Below are 17,155 nucleotides of genomic sequence, written 5' to 3' on the forward strand. Positions count from 1 at the left end.
TTTACTCACAGACACAGATAATTAGATATTTTTAGATCTTCTTAATTTTTCACTGACCTTATGATTTTTTAGTTTATTCATTGTTTAGCCAGTCTTCAGGAGTATACATTGATTCTCTCCCCTGTTCTAAGCACTTCAGTCTGTGTTGGGGCTTTGATTTTTTAATAAACTTACATTTTTAGAATGTTTTAAATTTTACAGAAAAATTATGGAAACAGTACAGACTTTACATCAGGCTGCCCTTACTTTTAACATCTTACATTAGTATGGTATATTTGTCACAAATAACAAACCAACATTGATGCATTATAATTAGCTATAGTTCATATTTTATTCAGATTTCCTTAGTTTTTACCTACTGTTCGTCTCTGTTTCAGGATCTCACCCAGGATGCTGTATGTTTACATGCTGTCTATCATTAGGTCTTAGATGACCCTTGGCCATTAGTATTTTCTTAGACTTTCCTTGATTTTCATGACATTAATAGTTTTGAGGAGTGTTGAACAGGTATTTTTTAAAAATGTTCCTCTATTGAGATTCTTCTGATATTTTTCTCATATTTAGATTGAGGTATGGGTTTGGGGGAGCAGGACCACGAAGACAGAATGTCATTTCTATCACATTTTATCAAAGATGCACGTTAACAGCATGACTTACAACTTCCCCTTGATCATTTTAACCTTCATCACTTACCTAAGCTGGTATTTGTCAGGTTTCTCCACTATAAAGTTATTCATCACCCTCCACTCCAAATTTCCATACTGTATTCTTTTGAAAGATGGCACTCTGGCACAGTCTACATTTAAGAAGTGGGAAGTTTATGCTCAATCTCCTTGAGCATGGACTATGTACATAAATTATTTGGAATTCTTCTGCATGTGAGATTTCTCTTTTCTCTATTTATGTATTTATTCATAATTTATTTAAACACATTCATATTTATTTGTTTTGTTGCTCACATTGTTCCAATTTTGGTCATTGAGAGTATTTTCTGTAGGTTCCTATGTCCATATGACATACCCTCATGAAAGTCTGTGTGTTTTGAAAACTTCCTTATTTTATGGCACAAAAATGTGGTCCAGGCTCATCTTATATACTTCTTGCCCTAGTCCTAGAACCAGCTATTTCTCCAAAAAGCTCTAGTTCCTTTTGTCCTTCCTATTGTTGATGGATTTAGTCCTCAGTTTTATGCATTTTCTGCGTAATGTTTGTAATGTATGACCTGATCTGCTTTCTCTGATATACCTTTGCTTTGGGATTTTGTTGTCAATCCAGGATATGCAAATGTCTCCCAGGAACATAGAAGAAACCCTCATAACTATAAGGTTATGAAAAAGGGAGTGCCTGAAAATCCAAGGGGATGCAAAAATATGCAGCCCTGAGTGAATTTTTTTCACAGATTCAATTCAAAGTGTGTTGAGAAATGGGGTAATAAAAGTATTCCTTTTATAATTAAGAAAGAAAATAAAGATTTCAGTTTAAGGGCACTGTAAAAGAGAGAGGCCTTGGATAAAGAAGGATAGTAACTAAGGGAGTTTGATTTTCTAGAGGTATGGACCTCTAGAAATTTTTGTGTTCATAATATAATATTTATGTTCATAATGTAATTTTTGTGTTCATAATATGATATAAACTTTGTGTTCATAAAATTAGGGCTCCATCAACCAGTTGATAACTTAATATTAATATTTTAATAAAGACTCCATAATGACAAATGTGGAAAAAATACTTAGGATGAAATATGTCTTGGAAAAACAAAATTAATTATGCAGAAGTAGATCCTAAAGGAACAATTTAATTATTCTTATAAACTCTCTAGAAGGAAATATGTTTCAGAAATAACCCATGGTAGCATGGTTTGAAAAAAAAGTTCATAAAATCCATTAGGCTGATAAATACAAATGCTATCAAAGAAGAGTGAAGAGATACTAAGTATATAGCTATAATGAAATATATATTTCCAGAATTAATGTGTTTGGGGAAAATATATGTATTTATAAATATATATAAATATACACACACTTTATAAATAATGGCAGTATTGTTTATATCAATATTTTCATGACAAGTAACTGATATAATGGATTTAAATGCTGGGCCTATAGTAAATACTTAAATTTTAGGCATTATTATTACTATCATCATCAGAAAGAGTAAAATTGCTTTTCACTCGAAAGCAGGTATTTCTGAACTTTCCATCTAGTAGAAAATGAAAAGTTAATTTTAAACCAAAAATTTGTTGTTAGATTATAAGTGGTTCCCTAGGGACTCTGTGTATTTGCTTTATTTAAGTGAAGGGATATATCGTTTCAATTTTCTAGAGTACATTTTAATATATTGCCTACAATAATGTAGAGTCATTTACACAGAGTTAGATAGTTGGATGAACTCAGGGGACTCCACTGAGTATACTAATGTAAAGCTTTAATAAAAATGAATAATATGGTAAAGAAGGAGAAAGAAATCATAGGCACGTATCCGGGGCCCCAGAAACTTCCAGGTGCAGCTCCCCAGGTTCCTTCCTCCGTCACACAGGATGTACTTTGTCTCTGGATTGTGAGCCACGGAGATATGCGTGAGGAATCTTGGTTTCGAGATAGCTTGGGCAAACGGTTCCAGCAGGGATTTGTTACACCCTACTGGTCAGGTAACCACACCAGGTGAAATAGGTTTAACTGGGTGTAAACCATCCCCCTGTAGATCCCTAAACAGTATAGACCAGTTAGACCCACGTGCTGCTAGAGGAGATTCACAATCTAAGCTGCACACGATAGGTCCATTGCTTGCACAACTTGTCTTTTTCTTGTCCAAGGTCTAAGGAGTCCTTGGAGTAAAGCAAAGACAGTCTTAAATTCAGCTGTGTGAGAACTCCCTCTGAAGCAATGGCTGTGGACAGTTACTTCACTTCCTGCTTGTGCATGCCTCTTTCTCTGTCAAGAGGACAGTTTTCCCTCTAATCTGTTCTGAACTGGGCTTTTGACATCTTTTGGCCAATAAAATTTGGTGGAAGTGACCGTGTGCCAGCCTCAAATGAGAGATCCAGTGGTTTCTACCTTTTCTTACTTGGTGCTTTGAGCTCTCATGTTGAGACGCGTGGACTATCCTATTGGAGAGACAGCACAGAGACAGGCCGTGTGGCAATAAATAGAGGAACCAGACTGACAACCAATATCAATGTTCTAACCATGTGGAGGAGGCCTTGAGCTCTCAATCTCCAATGGAGCTGTAAGAGCCAAGGACAGATGGGACAGAAGAAAGTTGTCCCCACTGAGCCCTGCCCTAATTCTTCACCCACAAACTATTGAGCAAGAAAATGTTGATTGTTAAAGCTAATAAAGTACTGGGATTTGGGGGATGGTCATTGAGAGGACATGACTATTGGTTGACCTGAGAGCTGGACCAGGGCTCCTGGAGGCTTCCTTTGTCCTGGGACCGTGCCTTTCCCTTGCCTGCCCCTGCCTCCCGGAAGCTGTGCAGGGATACAGCCTTGAGACAGTAATGTGGCGACAAGACCATCTGGAGTGTGTATGTGAATGAACCCACGTAAGGCCTCTGTGTAAACTTTTAAGGTTTGACAGGTGCATGCAGAGAACGTCTCGTGTTGTGGCCCCCAAAACAAACCTAGGGGTAAGTTCCCCTGCTTAAGAAACCTGCCACCGATGCATTGGGACCGGTCTGCGTCTTCTGTTTCTCTCTGCCCTCCTCCTATGATGGGCTCAGGGAGCTGGTTTCAGCTTATGCTTGGGAAGCTCCAGAGGGGCTTGTAAATTAACAGGGGGGATTTGTCAGGCAGCAAGACCTAAATGAAATCAAGTATATTTACATGTAATTGTACCAAGTTCTAATTTTGAGTATTAATGATGCCCAAACCTAATTAGTCATAAATCACATTTCTTGGGAAAGAAGCTTACAGATCTTATATTGCCTTAGTATTTAATCACTAAATTTAGTATTTCCACATGAAAGTTTGTTATTGAAATGAGAATTTTGGATTTTAAATGTTTGTATCAAACATAAGGAGAATCTTGCCTTTAATTTTAGAAATATCTACAAATTCTTTAGAAAACGATCATATTGTGATCATTCTTTTTTTAAAAAAATATACTTTTTTTACTAATCAATTTAGAAATGAATTTCACTGATTTTTTTCCTCTAATTTTTATTATTTCTTTTCTTCTGCCTACCTTTTGTTAAATACTTTAATTTGCTCTTTTTTTCTCTAGTCTCCTAAGGTGGAAACTTAGATTATTGACTTTATATCTTTCTTCTTTTCTAATATATGCATTCTTCCATGGAGCCCTTATCATATTCATCATAGTTATCTTAAATTCCCAGTCTTAAAATTCTTGTATCCCTACCATGTCTGACCTGATGCATCTCTGTCTCTTTCTACTCTGTTTTTTGTTTGTTTGTTTGCTTGTTTTTGCCTTGTAGTTTTTTTCTTGATGGCCAACATGATATGCTGGGTCACATGGAGTGTGATAATGGTCCTTAAGTGACTTGGTGGTGAGGATGGAGGGAGGGAAAGTGTTCTCTAGTCCTGTGATTAGTTTTCTAGTGAACCCATGCCTCTGAACAGTGAACTTTGCAAGTGCTTCTCCTTGTTCCCACCTTAGAGTGAGACAGGATGGTAGAGTGGGCTGGAGTTTGGTATTTTCCTTCCTCAGATCAGCTAGGCTCTGATGACACCAATAGTTTAGTCTCTGGCAAATGGTGTCCTTGAAGGCAGGTCTTTTTAAAAGCAGAATGTTCTAGGGCACTTCACAATGGTTCTTTCCTCCCCCTGGCAAAAGCAGGGGGGAATTTTTTTCTCTGAAATTCACTGATTACCTGTTCTAAATTCTGGAGGTAAGACTTACAAAAAATGTGAGGGCTCGCCTATGATTGGGTCTCCATGGAGTGTTTAGCGCTCAATCTTGTCCTCACCAAACCTGCAGCAATTCATCAGTTATAGTACATGTTTTGCTACCTCAGTGTTGGTGCCAGTGGTGGTTTCTGTGTGGGAGGTTCTGCTTTCACTGTGCTTCTCTCTCTCTGCTTTTCTGTCTCTCCAGTTTGGGGGGAAGCACCTTGCCGGGTCACTGCTCTGACAATCTAAGAAGAATTGTTGGATGTTTGAGTTGTTCAGCTTTTTATTTGTTATTAGGTCAGAGGGGCAACTTCCAACCTCCTTATAGACTATATTGGAGATTACTGATTGTTGCATTTAAAAGAAAAAATCTGGGGCACCTGGGTGGCTCAGCGGTTGAGTGTCTGCCTTTGGCTCAGGTCATGATCCCAGGGTCCTGGGATCGAGTCCCACGTTGGCCCCTGCATGGAGCCTGCTTCTCCCTCTGTCTATGACTCTGCCTCTCTCTCTGTGTCTCTCATGAATAAATAAATAAAATCTTTAAAAAAAAAAAGAATTTACTGTTAACATTGCTACTATTTTAATTTAAATCCATCATTTCACACATTTATTCTCACTGATTTACCTCACACTTATAAACTATCTTGCTTTTTTCAAAATTTCTAATGCATATATCTCTGCCTTTTTAATACATTGTTTCCATGCAGTCAAGTAAATCAGCACTGTATTTTCTTAGAATATTTTCTATAGATAATTTAAATGAGTTTTAAAATGATCAGCTAGCAAGCTTCTCAAACAGGAATAACTTATGTTCTTCTATGTATTTACTTATAAATACATAACATTTGCTCCTTATGAAATTGTAGCAGAGTCCAGGCATTAAAGGTTATCATCATTCATAAGACTCTTCCTGAGGGAATTTTACATGTCCCTACCCTGATGGTTTGATCTTTGACGAAAACATTGCTCAGTATAGGACCTCAGCCGACCTATGATGGACATGCAAAAATAAATCTTTATGTTACTTCAGCCACTGTAATATAATAGACTCTGCTGATTAAGGCTTATGACTATGTATCAAAGATTACTCTCAGAAATTTAACTTATTTTTAAAATTTTAAAAAATATTTTATTTATCTATTCATGAGAGGCACAGCGAGAGAGGCAGAGACACAGGTAGAGGGAGAAGCAGGCTCCCTGTGGGGAGCTCAATGCAGGACTTGATCCCAGGACCCCGGGATCATGCTCTGAGCCAAAGGGAGATACTCAACCATGGAGCCACCCAGGTGTCCCTCTCACAAACTTAACTTAGACTATGTAGGTTTATTTCCTATGTGAAGTTTATCAGACTCAAATAGACTAAATCACTCAAATCCCTGTATTTAGTCGTTCCCCTTGCCCCCCCTCCCCCCAGAAACTACTGAAATTTCCACGGAAGCATCTGAATATGAATTTATGAAGAACTTGTTACTTCAGTGATTTCACAGCTAAAAGGGAAATGACCAGATAAATCATTGTAAAGTGAATTAAAGAATTAATCCCCCTTTTTTTTCATATGGGAAAAATTTAAATGGCTCTAGGAGGGAAAAAATGTACAAGTATTAAAAGTTTCCAAGTGACATAGACAATAAATCTAGAAGATTATTTTAAATAAACATACCCCCACACACTACAAATTAACTTACCTCACAGTTTTGGAATTTTAATGATAATGATGAAAATATTATCTACAAATGAAAAGATATGTCAAAAAGAGGAGACATTCATACATATCTTAGATGCTTTGCAAAAAGCATCATTCTGTGTATATCTATTTTGCTGATCACTGAGACATGAAGTATATATGATAAATTTTCACAAAATGTTAGCAGGCATACCTGGATTTTGAAGTCTTTTGGTTTGAAATGACTCAGTTTCCTGATGCTCCTGGTGTTTCTTTGTCTATTGTCCCTGGATTCTTAAGCTCATTCTATGACAACAAAATATTAAAGATGGAGCCACAAAAAAATGTCTCTGCTTCTGCAGTGCTAGTTTATGGTGAGGGTATTTTGAGGCAAATAAAGCCTAACTAGAATCTAAAAGGTGAAACCGCAGAGTCATTTCAAAGGCTCCATGACACCTGAACTTTTTGTCATGTGACGATGTTTCCCATATTGTTCAATGCAAAAATAACTTAATAGCTTTTCTCCTACAGCTAAAGAGGCAGTTATGTGGTTATTCTAATGTTTTCAAATATCTTTAAAGGCTCCACCTGTAGATGAAGCTTAAAGAGTGTGTAAGAAAACGCTAACCAGGAAAAAATATATAATGTGGTTGACTTTTCTGGGGCATAAGCTGGGCAAACACACACTGTACAAAAATAACATATACTATCATCTATTTTAAAACAATAGAATAATCCATAAAGCCTGAGTTTTTGAATAGGAAGAGGCATATGTGCCCACCGGGATGCTTAATTTGCATATTGCTCACCAAAGGGCAGCACAGGTGCTAAGGGTGACTTCTGGAGGAAGGTATCACCTCTGAAACGACAAAAATTCGCGGTGTGTGTCTACCTCCCTGCTCCCGGTAACTAAGCAATACTGTTACTTGGCTGGTCTCCTAATAAACTACAGGTGGGTGGGTGTTGAGGTTGTGCCATTACAAATCATCATCTGTTAGATCAAAGTGCAGAGGGGAGAGCGGCAGGTGTGCAGTATTAATAGCTACATTTATCTCCCCAGTCACTTAATAATTGCTTCTGGTGGCTTCCGTATAGCAGAGCATTTTATGGGCTCCAAAAGCATTTTGATGAGGCCTAATGTGTTCCGTGCTGGCAGAGTTCTCACGTGCTAAGCGTAGGGGGGTGTGCGTTTCATTTCCTGATGAGGTGCTGGTGCAGCAAACAGATATGGGGACCACTCGGAAGTGGTTGCTCTTCCATGAGCAGATATTAGAATTTGCCTTTACATTTCTCATAGGATTCTGAAAATAAAGACGAATATATTCTATGTTTAGAAATAGTCTCCCACACTTAACAGTCATTGATGTTTATCAGGTGCTTTCTGTATGCCGAAAAACATATATGCTGCTCTTGTGTTGCTTTCCAGCCCTTTTCTTCCCATGTATGCCCGGTGACCCATGTATTTATAATTATTTCTGGGCTTCTGTGAGGTGGTTTTTCAGATAATGGCTTTCTCGGCATTGGAAATATCACTACCTCTACTCCATGCTAACATCCTGAGATGCCACTATTAGAATATGTGAGATTCAAAGTGGAAAATAATCAACATTTTTCCTTTGGAGTTTCTAACGTGCATTAACTTAATAAGAAATCATTGATTTCTTTGGATTTGCTCCTGTTGTTGGCAGTAATGAGATGCTACATGACAATGTATTAGAATGTACAGAAATACAAAATCTTTTAAAAGTTATAGAAAACAACACTTTTTTCTGGTTTTTACTGATGTCTAAACATTCTAATGCAAATTTTGCAGTTTAATTTCAGTATAATTTTTCGAAGCCAAATCATTGTTGATCCCATGTATTCAAGTGTGAGATTTTGATAGTACGGTGAACACCGATATATTTATATACATTAACACGTTTAACCCACCCTTATCTTTTTGCATATCTTCAAGTATTTCCCGGTGCTTGCTTCCCAACTGTCCAAACCTACATCTACATTCTAATGATATGTTCAAGAAGACAGAGGTGTATGGCTGTCCTGTGAAATCACTGCATACAATTCCACCAATTGCTGTCAGAGGACAGTGAGGACCTATAGCAGAGATTGCTGGCCCTCAGCAAACCCACCCTCCCCGTCCACAGTAGTAGGATTGTAGCTGATATTATGGCTAAATATGTTTTCCAGGCTCTCTCAAAGGTAAATGAGTCCAGATGACTAGACCTTATCAATAGAATGAGAGAGGCCATGATGTGAATCACGTTTGAGACAAGGCTTTCAAGATGGATGTTTGTCTTCTCCATGTTCTTTCTTCCCTTTTGCTATAGCTGGATGAAGCAGCTAGAGGAGAGCCACAAGGTATAAGGAGCCTGGGTCATTGAATATTGACATTAATAATAGTGCACCTCTTACGAACCAGAAATAAACATCTTAGAGTATTACCTAGAAAGGAAACATCCATTGCATTCCTGCAATATGTATTTCTAAGTTTATGTGTTATAGCATTGTTTAATATATAACGTCTATTGTATTTGTTACAGCATTTCAATTTAACCTAAGTAACCCCTAAGTAACACAATGCCAACGTAAGAAACAGAGTAAAATGAAAAAGCTTTCCCCAAGGCAAACGCATGGATCCAGCAGGGCTACTTATTAACTCCAATCCACAAATGGTAGGTGTTTGGAGTATTACGGGTCAGGGTTTCGAGAATTCCTTAGGACTCAGGACTACAGACTCCACTGTGACTGCTCAGCGTAGTTGTCATGGCCAACAACTATATAATGGTCACAAGTGTTTCATATATTTGCCAAACTTGATTTAAATAAATTAGAGACTGCCTTATCTATAAAATGAAGATGTTATTAAAATTAATACATAGCAATATACAATATGGAACAGATTTATCTTTAGAGATTTGGAAGCATCATAATTCCTTAATATTTGATAATCTCAGCTATAATGACATCCCCACTAACTCGCCCTCCCAAATGACCATGCTTACTTTCCTCCTCCTTCACTCTTTTTCCCCAAACCAAAAGTTTGAAAATTTAATATGAGTAATCTTTTCCTTTTGAAGAGTTTTGGTAATTTTAAACATAATATATACATATATATATATATATATGTATATATATATATATATATATATTTTTTTTTTTTTTTTTTTTTAAGAAATCTCTCTGCTCTGCGTGTGGCTCAAACTCCTGACCTTGAGATCAAGAGTTGCATGCGGGGCAGCCCTGGTGGCTCAGCGGGTTTAGCGCCACCTTCCGTCCGGGGCATGATCCCAGGAACCCGGGATCCAGTCCCATGTCTGGCTCCCTGCATGGAGCCTGTTTCTCCCTCTGCCTGTGTCTCTGCCTCGCTGTCTCTCTCTGTCTCTATGAATAAATAAATAAAATCTTAAAAAAAAAAAAAAAAGGGTTCCATGCTCTACCAACTGAGACAACCAGGTGCCCTGGACTTTTTTTTAAAAAAACAAAGTATTTATTTATGGAGTCTATCAAAGCCTAATACAATCCAAGATACTTAACATTCCTAATAATATAGTATAAGCTTTGAAGATGTATGTATTACAGAGTATGTTATGAGGGAGATGTATTGAGGTTAGCACCTCATTCTCCAACCACACCCAGAAAGTTGGAGAATAGCATCATGTTTTGGTTTATTGAAACGGGAAGCTTTCACTGATTCTTTAAGATGGGAGATGTTTTGTGAAAAGGAGAAGATAATGGGATAATTGGAGAAGGAGAGGAGAGAGTGATGGGACTTGGTGGAAGGGAAGATCCCTCCATGTGGTAAGGACACTGGAGTTTAGCAGCTCCTGCCCTGATCAGGGCGGCACCTTCTGGTGGCACCCAGGTGAGAGGTGACGGGAGTTTACAGAGCCATGGCTGCAAGATACCTGGAGGAGTCTGGATAGGCTGGTACCCCCAGCCTCCACACAGACCTCTGTGCCCATGCGTTGCCCTTGCAAAGCTTGAGCTTTGTCCTCAGTGGATCTGTCAGGCATGGGCAATGGGCATCACAGGGCCTCTCAGGCTGTGTGGGATGATAACGTTCTTTTAATACCACAACATTTTTTGTTTAAATGTTTTATTTATTTATTCATGAGAGACACAGAGAGAGAGGCTAAGACACAGGCAGAGGGAGAAGCAGGCTCCACGCAGGGAGCCTGATATGGGACTCGATCCCAGGACCTGGGATCATGCCCTGAGCCAAAGGCTCAACTGCTGAGCCACCCAGGCATTCCCTACCACAAATGTTTATTTATATGATAATGTTTCTGCTAATATAGAAGTTTAACTGAAAGCATATTTGATAGCTCTGTTTCATCTTGATACACCTATGTTTCGGCAACTTACTGTATTCCTATGGCTTATTATAAAGACCATAAGGACCTCAAGATTTTTAAGATGATATGAACCAAATGGCTCTAGGCTGAGAGTGATTTTTGAATACTTGCATCTTTTAATTTTTAACATTTTATTTTGAACTAATTTTAGACCTGCAAGAAAGTCGCACAATAGTATAAATTCTCCTTGTGTCTACCACTTCCCCTCATGTTAGTATCTTACATAGCCAAATCATTAGATATAGTAATTATCTATAACTTCAAAACAAAGCAAGATCAATATAGAGCTTTTATACTGAACACCGATATCTTTTGTTGTGTCAAAAGTGACTGGGTAAAACTGAATTCAAAGCTCCAGGAATAAAATCCACTCCACACTGATTGTTCTCAATTAATATAAAGATAATTTCCACAGTCTAAAGTGTGAGAATTAGTATTTCAGGCATGTTTGAAGCCTCTCCCCTCCTCCTTTCTATTAGAACAGCCTAGACATGAAAATTGTTTTAAAAGGTAGTCTTCAGTGAAAAATGAACACAACTACATGAGCAAAGCCTGTAGGCAAATGAGGCATGTGTGCGTGCCCACTGAGCAGAGCTGTTGGTGGGGGGTTATTAAAGAAGTGGAAACATGAGGAGTCAGTGAGGGAAGGTTCAGAGGCAGGTGGGTACTGGTTGAGAGAGGACAGAAGACACTCCTCTAGGATGAGAGTCTCAGCCAAAACCGTAAAGGGAGGCCGACCTTTCCCTCCAGGTGGGTACAGGTGAGAGGTTGATGGTGGCGTGAGATGGGAAATCAAATTCATTGGGAAGGAGAGACTTGCCTATGGTGTTTATGACCCTAAGTATTTACAGGGGGATGAGGGGGTGGATATTGGGGTAGAATTGACTTTAATATGAAAAGAATTAAAAGTTACTGAGTCATCACAATTAATTGTCAAAAAGCTACAATTGAAGAAAATTATATATAACAATTATATATGTATATTTCTATATATAATATAGATATATAGACCTATAGATGTGCCAGGGACAATGCCTGGGTTGAATGATAACTTCGATGATCCTAGCATGAAAATAGAGCCCTTGCTTGGTAGACTATAGGGGAAGATGCTCTTGGCACCCAAGCTTAGAGGAAAGGGGGCCTGTGATCTAACTGCAGACTGACTAGTAGTTGATTGCCCCACAAGTCAGGGAAGCCTAACCCTTGGAGACATGAGCGCTGGGATTTTGACTCGGCTCCTCTCACATCTCTTAGAGCCTTAGTTACAGAGGGAGGTCCTGGGCCTGCCCACGGCCTGCACCCGGGAACCTGGAAGAAAGGTGCCGTCCAAGGCCTATTGTGTGAGAAACTATGGAGTGGACTCGGCAATATGTGCTTTATTATTATTTTCTTTTTAAGAGTTTATGTATTGATTTGACAGAGAGAGAGAGACAGAGAGAGAGACAGAGAGAGAGCACAAGCAGAGGGGCAGCAGAGGCAGAGGGAGAAGCAGGCTCTCTGCTGAGTGGGGAGCCTGATGCAGCCTCGATCTCAGGGCCCCAGGACCATGACTGGAGCCGAAGGCAAATGCTTCACAGACTGAGCCACCCAGATGCCCCTCAAATGTGCTTTAACAAGCCTTTCAGGGGTTTCTGAGGCAGTTAAATGAGCGAACTTCTGTCTCAGAGAAAAAGTCACCTGCACTTACAACCACCGAACTTGATTCCACAAACATTGTTGCATGGCTCACTAATTTTTAGCTTTCCTCGTACACCCATTAGGTCTACCTGAAAATGTGAATCTTTTGAAATCTAATCGATTCATATGTTTTCCTCCTTCAAATCCTATCAGGGCGAGAGAGAGTATTTTGACCCCGTCAGTTGTTAACATTAGCAAAACTGATGGCAGAAAAATAATAAAATTGTCAGTTGCTGGAGGATGCAAAGGACTAGGGTTATTTTCATCTGATTGAATTGACAGCACACCTGAAATCTTGCAACAAGTGGTACTGTACACTGGGAGGAGGGAATTAATTTGGGAAGGAGCTCGGGACTCTGTCATACGTAAGCATTCCTAGCAGGACGTGCCTTGCACCTGCTAGACAATTTCAAAGAATAAAAATGCCTGCCCGCTCAAGCCAGAAAATGCCCCTCTCTGCCCCCCTTGACCGTCAGGTAGCATGCGGTTGGCAACTTACAGACAGGTCAGCAACCAATCCTTTCCCTCGAGTGTCATTTAAAATAACTATTTTTCCCCCCTTGGCAGGAAAAGAGATCAACCAAAGAATCTGTCATTCTTTTTACTTGTGTTTGCCAAGCAGCTGTATTTACAGAAAGCAATGGCCTGATCTCCTCAGTCTCGAGTCCTAATTGAGCAGTGTGCTGGTCTAATGATTTTAGTTTGGGAGACTTACAAAATGCACAGGCCAGAGTAGCTTGAACCTTTTCCCTCTTTCTTCTCTTCCGTGTTCTCATTATTTATAATGAGTCTTCCCAGAAACCTTTCTCTGCGTTCCTCACCGAGTGCACGGACACTGGTGAAACGGGGAGATAATCAACTCCAGGCCGGGACCGAGCAGCAGCGCCAACAAGCTACTCATGAGTCCAGCAGATGTTTCTGCTTTGGGGGCCCAAAGAAATTTTATAGGGCTTTTCCTCCCTTTCAGGGAAAATTGCCAGAACAGTCAAGAAATGGGAAATATATAGGCCTGCTCACATTTCCAAGTTGGGAGGGATATTATGTCCAGTAAAAGGAATCTCGAAGAGAGGAATTCCTGAAGACACCATCTCACAATAGCCATGTGAAATGTTCACCAGAAGAAAGCGGAAAAGCTCACTTGGCTTCAGATTTCCCCGTATATTGAAAACTGTGTGCATGTTAGAGGAGTTGGAACTGATATCCATTTATGGTAAAAACACACCTGGGAGCCACTACGGACCATCCTCCCTATCCCCACCCCAAAAGACGCAGATGAAGGACTCTGAATTTCTGTGTTGCCTTTTTCATTTTTTTCCCTCTCTTAAAATAATTTAAATTGTGAGTTCACTGAGGGAGACAATGTTTGCAGAAGGACTGCGGGTCTTTTTCTTCTTCTTTTAAATTAACCGTGTACTCCATGGTATAATTTTGTTCCTGAAAAGGACAAAAAAATAAAAATTTTCATTGAATGGGAAGATCAGAATTCCAGCTATCTCAGATTAACTTACTTGATTTTGGTAGTATTGTTGGATCTTGAGACAAGTCCAGGCACAAAAGGTGATAAACATCAGAGGAAAGTGCAGCTCACATGAGGTATAACTGTGGGTCTGTGCAGAGCTCCATTCTGGGGGTTAAAAGCTTCCCTTTGAGAACGAAGTGCAGGATGCCAGGGGGAGAGAAGGCCGCACATCCACTCGCTAGACTTGTTTACGTGACTGGTGGTAAAGAGGATCAGTGTGGAGAACGAGGCTGCTGTAATTCTGGATTATTGTTTTGTGATATGATGCGATCAAAGCCATGTATAAACAATTAACACAGGGAACATGATTAACCAGAAATAGCATTACAGTCCATCTGTTTAGTCACTCAGATTTTCTTATAATTAGTCCCAGCTTATGTTCTATTTGCCTGAAAGAACAAAAGTGGTTTGAGATAATGCTGTTGAGGAATCATTCTGTGAAAGAAATGTATCATCCACCCAGTAAAGTCCTGATAGGGCAGTGTCAATTTTAAAATCCATTAGCTAGTTTATTACTAAAAAACGAGGACCCAGTAAAACTCTGGGCACCTCCCCGTGATCTCTGAGAGGAGCCAACCTCCACTAGTCACGTGCTCCCATGAGAAGCTCTCTGTTTTAGGGAATGCAGATTAACCACCTAGTTTCAATTTAATCTAAGTTAGGATTTGCAGGGTGAGTAATACTTTAGCTAAACTGAAAAAGGAAAGCTCACCAAACTGGGGGAAACACATATGGAAAGACTAAGGGTGGAAGGCAAAGTACACTAGATCCGAAAACTAAAACTCATGTACATGAATAACATATAAGAGGTAGGGGACTGAAAGGAGATGGAACTCGTTAGCTCTGCAGAGACGAGATCAGAAATGGACTTCCAGACCACGACAAATGGATCAGGAGAGAAGCAAGCCAGTTTCAAGGTGGCTAGTTGCAAGGCTGTTCCCGGGATGCGACGTTACCCTGCATGGGGAAGGATGGCAGTGAGAACTAGAGGGAAGCGAGTGAGATAAGGAATCTGTAAGACTTTTAATTGATCAGCCTCGCTCATCAACTGAGGTGGGAATAATGGAGAAGGAAAGTCAAAGATTATTCCCAGTTCCTGGCTCAAGCCATTGGTTGGATGAGAGGATAATCCATGAAAACATGTGCGGGCGTAAAGGGAAAGATGGATTCACTCTTAGATCTTGACTACAGGGCGGTTATTTCTAGGCATCCCTAGTGTGTCCATAGGATTCCAAAGCCGTCTCTGCATCTTTCTCTGTTCTGTAACGTCCGTAAGATAATTAAAGGCAATCGAAGGAAGGCTCACGGCCAGTGCTATGCTCTCCCTAATCATGTTGACTCCTGAATAGTCTCCTGGGGACCTCAGTCACTTCTGTTCTCCAGCACCCAGGGATGCTGCCCTGGCTCTTCCTGGGTAGCTGGGAAGGGTGCTTCTGCTCTGACTTGTTTTGTGGTTGTTTTTTTTTTTAATTGGAGTTCAATTTGCCAACATCTAGCATAACACCCAGGGCTCATCCTGTCAAGTGCCCCCCTCAGTGCTGCTCTGACTTGTAAAGGTCAAAGCACCGTGAGTTATGATGATGTTACTCAACTTCTGACCATATGCCTTCTTCATTAGAATCTCAAAACTAGCTCATGAGGACAGATGGAGGACAAATATCATTTCAGCCCCTCGATTGTCTTTGCTTTCCCCTGGTCACTTTGGCTTTCCTTCAACCCGGCCTAACACACAAAAACAGCATGCACATACGCTCACAAGAGGGAACAAGTGTCCACAGCGATCAACTGTTTTCCAGCTCTGCAAAGAGCAAGGACATGAATCTTCCTTTGAGCTAAGCTGGGAACACTTGCTGAAGTATCAACACCATTTGGGATTTTTATTCTGTGTAATTGTGGATTATGGGCGAGGGGATCACTGAAGTTAATTTACGCGGTGCCTCCTTCAGCTCTAATGTGTGTATGAGTCACAGGGAGGCCTGTTAACATGCAGATTCTGAACCCGGGCTGCTCTTACCAGGACTCTGAGCTTGCATTTCTAAAAGCTCTGTGGTGGTTTGGAGGTTACGGGTCCGTAGGCCGAGCTGGGAGAAGCGAGGTTCCCTCTGAGCACAGATGAAGGCAAGAGGTCACCTCAGTGATTTAGCGCCAGGCCACGCGGCCCTGGGTGCTTACCCTTCCGTTAGGGACAGATTACAAGAATCACCTTCCCTAAATCTCACTCCACCAACCTCGGTGCCACCATCAGCAATGATTCCCCCCAGGAGACCTTCAAACATCGGTAATGTCTACATCTCGTTTTGAAATCTAGAGAAACTCTCCGGTACTCACCAACAGAAAAAAAATCTCAAAAAAAAAGGTGATGAGCTCCGTATTTGCAAATGCTTTGGAGTTCTGTTGCTCATTAAAAGTTAATCACCTACTCTTTGGCTAATCAGCTGTGATACTGTGTAGGAGGTGATTTATTAAACCTTCAGACAGGTACATGTAACACATTTCTATAGGTAAAGTAAGTGCTTCATAGATTATGATTTCATACTATTAGAAAAATATTTATGCAATAAAATAGCTTTTTTCTTTCCTTTTATTTATTTTTATTTTTTTATTTTTTTAAAGATTAATTAATTAATTAATTAATTAATTTATTTATTCATGATAGACATAGAGAGATAGAGAGGCAGAGACACAGGCAGAGGGAGAAGCAGGCTCATGCTGGGAGCCCCACACGGGACTCCATCTCGGGACTCCAGGATCAGGCCGAGGGCAAGCGCCAAACTGCTGAGCCACCCAGGGATCCCATTTTCTTTCCTTTTAAAGATAATTGAATACAAGGGTCAGTTTAAAATTTGCTTTAATACCTGGGTGGAGTTTTTCTGGAAGAAAAGTACCCTGATCAGACCAGAAACCTTCTTCCTTCACCTCTGGTCCTGCAGATGCACGTCTAAAGGGGGAGGAGGGGTGGGGTGCTAATGAACCCTAAATCCGAGAGAGCACCCAGAATCGGGGTGCCGCGAGTCGGTGCAGTTCTGCAACACAAGCTGGACTGTGGGCTTGCTCCTCTGACCGAAACATCTGGGCACCAGTTCCTACCC

This window comes from Canis lupus, chromosome 35 (genome assembly GCF_048164855.1).
Source record: "Canis lupus baileyi chromosome 35, mCanLup2.hap1, whole genome shotgun sequence".
NCBI classification, from domain to species: Eukaryota; Metazoa; Chordata; class Mammalia; order Carnivora; family Canidae; genus Canis; species Canis lupus.